Consider the following 5,325-nt stretch of genomic DNA (forward strand, 5'->3'; position numbering starts at 1 on the left):
TTGTCTTTGTGAGCTTGAAGATGCTAGTTGAGTCAATTGTGTTTCCAACATCTTGGTGTGAGCTAGAATGTTGTTGATGGTGGTGTCCTTTGCTTGGCTATCTTTTTGCATTTGGGTGAAAAATTCTTGTTGATTCTTTTGCATTTGGAGGACCGCTTTTTGGACATCAAAACCTTGGTCATTTTGGTGATTGTATGGATTTTGATTTTGGTAACCTTGGTTTTGATTGTAAAAGGGTCTTTGATTTTGGTTTCTCATGGGTGGTGGAGTGTATGTTGTTTGAGGGTTTTGAACATTTTGGCTTTTGTATGAGAGATTTGGATGGAATTTGGTGTTTTCATTGTAAAAGTTTGAATAAGGGGTACCACTTTTGTAAGCTTGGAAAGCATTAACTTGTTCGGTTGTTCCCCTACACTCACTTGGGTCATGACCCAAAGTTCCACAATTCTCACATATCCCACTTGGGATTGATGAGGATGCCGTCATGGCATTGACATGATGCTTTGATGATTTTGAGTTTTCCTCAAGTCTAGCCATAGCTTGTTCAAACTTCAAGTTGATTGTGTCAATGTGAGCACTAAGTTGAGCACCCAATTGAGTAACGGAGTCCACTTCATGCTTTCCTCCTCTAGTAGCCTTGCGAGGTCTACTATATTGTGAATTATGGACCGCCATTTCCTCAATCTTGTTCCATGTTTGATTGTCATCAACTTCGGTGAACATTCCATTTGATCCCATATTGAGAATGTTCCTTGAATCTTCATATAAACCGTTCAAAATTGTTGTACCAAAAACCATTCGCTAAGTCCATGGTGAGGACATGAGTGACAAATACCTTTGAACCGCTCCCAAGCTTCATACAAAGATTCTTCATCCCTTTGCTTAAAACCCGTAATTTGAGCTCTTAGCATGTTAGTCTTTTCCGGTGGGTAGAATTTTTTGTAGAAAGCTAGAGCTAACTTCTTCCAAGAATCTATTCCAAGGGTGGCCTTATCAAGGCCCTTCAACCATTGCTTTGCGGTGCCGATTAAGGAAAAAAGAAATAAGACCCATCTTATTTGGTCTTGAGTCACGCCCGTTTGAGAGATATCATCACAATAATCGCAAAAGGTTTCCATATGAGAATGAGGGTCCTCACTAGGCATTCCCCCGAATTGGCTCCTCTCAACTAGTTGGATGAAGGCGGACTTGGCAATAAAATTTCCGGTGAGATGTTGCGGTGTAGGAGTACCATTTGGTAGATTCTCCTCGGTGGGTATGGAGTGTGACGAGAATTTTGGCATTGTAGGTGGATTTTGTGGGGTATTGTGTAATGGGTTCTCTTCTCCTTCTATTGCGAAAGGATTGACAAACTCACTAGTGGGTTGAACAACTTCACCAACACCTCTCAAATTCCTCCTAACAAGTCTCCTATTATTCGTCAAGGTTCTTTCGATTTCACGGTCAAAAGGTAACAAATCACTTTGTAACCTTCTAGACATGCAAAATATCAAACAACTCAAAAACAATTAGAACAAACCTTGAGGAGTTTTACTTCCCCAAGGTGAAGAAAGACACAACTAATAACAATAAAAATAAATCTTAAATCAATTAAACACCGTCCCCGGCAACGGCGCCATTTTTGGTCGATGCCATTTCGTGTTCACAATTAAGTATATGTGGTCGTTGGTCAATGGTCGATACAAAACACAATTTATACTTCACAAACAACTCTACAATTAGTAAAGAGGCAAGTAAAGGTCGGATCCCAAGGGACGGGTATTGAAATGAGAATTCTATTGCAACTAGTAGTGTCTAGGGGTGTCACAAATTGAGTTGGTGTAGAAGGTCACTAAACTAAAATAACAATGAAAATAAACTAGCAAGATGAATAAAATAAGGGGTGTAAACAATTGATTAAAAGCACTAGGGTGTCATGGGTTCATAGGGGGATCATGGGATATGATCATACAAACATGTTCTCAAATTATAAGCAAGCAATTATTGTTGTGATGGATCGAGTTGGGTTATGTCTTACAATCCTAGGAAAGTTTGGGTCCCGGAGCCGAATCGATTAGATTGTACAACACCTACAAGTCGACTTAATCTTTCCTACTCAACACATGCATGGTCTAACAAGACTCGAGTTGGGTTATGTCTTACAAGTCTTGTTGAAAGGATAGAAGATGATAGTAAATGCAAGGATTCATAGGCTTAGCATTTCATCAAATATAACATGTGCATGTATTAAGATCAAAACAAGCAAGCAAATAAGATATGAAAGCATATTGATTTAAGCATGAATCATTCCCCATGTTGGTTTCCCCTAATCACCCATTAACCCTAGCTAAGAGACTACTCACTCATTATCATGTTGATCATGCTAGCAAGGTTGTCAATCATACCAACAATATGAAACATGATGAATAAATGAAAGTAATTAACAATAATTAAAAAGGGATTAAGAGATTATACCTACTAATGATTCCAATAATAAAGCAAGAATAATAGAAGTACTTGAATCCTAGATTGAGAGGTTGTCAATCTCCCAATAATAACCCAAATAATCTTTAATTACCCAAAATAAAGGAAGAACAAGAGAGAGATTAAAGAACTAAAACTTGGATTAAAACTTAATTAATACTTGATTACAATATTGAAGAGAGATTTGATTGATATTAACTACACTAATTATTGATAAGAAGAACATATCCCTCTAATTAGACTAATGGGGTATTTATAGTGAAAATTAGGGAGGATGAATTAGGGTTAACTAAGGGCTAAACTAGTAATTACACTTTTTAAGTTGAGCAAGGAGGACCCGGTATTTTCTGAGAGAAGGGCTTCTCTTTTCGTAGCTTGAAGAATGAAATCCGTCTTTGTCTGTGCAGAATCCGGGCGGATTAGAGTCGGGACGGCCGGATTTGGGCGGTGCAATCCGAGCGGATTCAGGAGAGGGACGCTCGGATTGTTGAGGGGGAATCCGAGCGGATTCCAAGGAGGGACGCTCGGATTGTTCTGGCTGGACGGGCGGATTGTCTGCAATCCGTTCGGATTGTTGGTCAGCGTCAATTCTTCTTCTTTTCTTCCCTTTTCTTCATAAATTCCTTGGGGATTTCCTTGGGGACGCAAGGATCCTTTCTCAACATTGTTCTTCTACTATGATATGTACAAAGGCCTTCTAGTCTTGTCTCTTCTTGATGCTTGGTCATTGAATACAATCAATTTAGCCTCGTTTTGCCATGAAAATGCAAGATTCTTACTCCTTTCCTACCAAGGGATCAAAATCTCAAAGAATATGCAAAACAAAGAACTAAAGATAAGAAATGACCCAAATAGGCACTAAAAAGCATGGGAACAAGGCTAATTTGGGGGCTAAATATGCGCTAATTATGGTCACATCAAAGGGGTGAGGGTACGTATTACGAAGCTCTTTTGATCGAACGCCTAATCCCGCCCGCCTCGATAGCGGCCTCTGTTAATGATTAGGGAAAATCATCTACACTTGATATGTTGTCGATTATATGCATGCAATGCAACATCCATCGTTTTAATACTAGCATGTGAGAATTATAATATGTCGGTGAAACACGTAGTTTAGCATGCAATTAAGTCGAAGTAAGAATTGAAGGATGATTACATGTGACAACATACAAAAAAGAATACAAAAAAATACAATAATCAAAATTACAATAATTACATTGATTTGATGATTTACGTCGAAAATACATTTAAAACGGATGATTTGAGAACAGAAAAGGAAAATAAATTAAAGAACAGATTAGTGGTGATAATACGATTAATAGTAGATTAATATGTAAACTAATAAACTAGGTCAAAGCAACAACGGAAGTTCAGAGGCAGAACTCAACCCGGAACAGGCGCAGCAATGTTGTGTCCCTTGGAAGAGGCGCAGTGGTCACTGCGTCTGTTCCTGAGGTGAGTTCTGGCTGTGAAGAGGGAACTGCCTATTGTTAATGTTCGTTGGTTAATTAATGATCGACTATTGATATTTGACTCGAGTGAAAGTGATTTAACAGATTATTTATATGTGAATTGGTCATAAAAGCGATAAAATGGACTCAAATTAATTAGAATGAATTAAAGACTAATTACAAAACTAATTACAAATTAAGTTTATTAAATTAACCAGGTTTATTAATGTCAAACTATTGATGATGACGATAAACAGATGAAAACATGTACCAAAGATCGAATTCCAGAGACTTGATATGGATGAATCGAATCTCTAAAATCTGGATTTGCTTTAATGACGAAAACCCGCAAATATTGATTACTTGGGATTTAACTCGGGAATTAAAAGTGATGAATTATTAATGAACTATGTGTTAAAATTAGTATACGAACGAAATAAGAAAGAAAATAAGAAAAGACGAAGTAAAATAGACGAATTGACAGAAGACGAAGGAAGAAGAAGGAAAGCAGGAACTGCGGCAGCCTAAGGAAGAGGCGCAACAGATGCTGCGGCCCTTCGAAGAGGCGCAACAGTTGCTGCGTTCCTTCTCGACATCAATCTCCCGTTAATCCGTAAAAGGTTTTACAAATCAGTTTTTAAACATGCTTTCGACGTAAATCTTATAATGATTAATACAGAAATAAAATACAATAATTAAATATGGGATTTACACCCTCAGACTTACATGTTTGACGAAACGAGATTAACTAAGTTAACGTTTAGTGATTGCTCGACTCGAATGTAGACGAAAGTGCCCTCGTAAGAGAAAATTAAACTAGATTGATTAAGTTGATTGAGTGGAGTTGGTCAAATTGGTCGGTCATGCAAAACGAGGCTGGTACTCAGAAGGATCCGAGCTTACGTGGTCGAAAGTTCAAGCACGTAGACGCCAATAAGCAAAGAGCACGGTCTTAGAATGCAAAGAGAGAAGAGAATGGCGGACATTCGCGTGAGAAATATGAGGAACGAAGGTCCCTATTTATACTAATCACACGGAGCATTTGGGTTTCGGTAAAACTTTGGAAGTAAATCTCGAAAAGATCTCAAAATACGCAGAAAGGAGCTGGGGAAGAGGCGCAGCAACCACTGCGGCTCTTGGAAGAGGTGCAGCAGGTGCTGCGTCCTTTCCCCAAGGGTTTCCTCCTGCGGAAGAAAGATTTTCCGCGTTTCTATTATGGAATTGCGGTTGATCTTAATTTCCTTATTATTTAAAGTATAATTCCGGAAAATACTTTACCAAAAGATTTAAAAGATTAAAATATGGAATAGAAATATCCGGAACATTCCAGAATATTCTGACTCGGTATTTTAAACGGTTATTAGAAAATGAAGACGGTTTTTGACCCGGACTCCAAATGTACTCTAATTAC

At 38.2% G+C, this 5,325-nt stretch overlaps 1 non-coding gene across 1 annotated transcript; it reads left to right on the forward strand.

The window, feature by feature from the left end:
- Positions 1–804: 804 nt before the first annotated feature.
- Positions 805–911, forward strand: LOC141609648 (small nucleolar RNA R71). Its single transcript, XR_012527570.1, has one exon. It is a non-coding gene; the product is annotated as a small nucleolar RNA R71 (small nucleolar RNA).
- Positions 912–5,325: the final 4,414 nt, after the last annotated feature.

Source organism: Silene latifolia, chromosome 10 (assembly GCF_048544455.1).
Source record: "Silene latifolia isolate original U9 population chromosome 10, ASM4854445v1, whole genome shotgun sequence".
Classification (NCBI taxonomy): Eukaryota; Viridiplantae; Streptophyta; class Magnoliopsida; order Caryophyllales; family Caryophyllaceae; genus Silene; species Silene latifolia.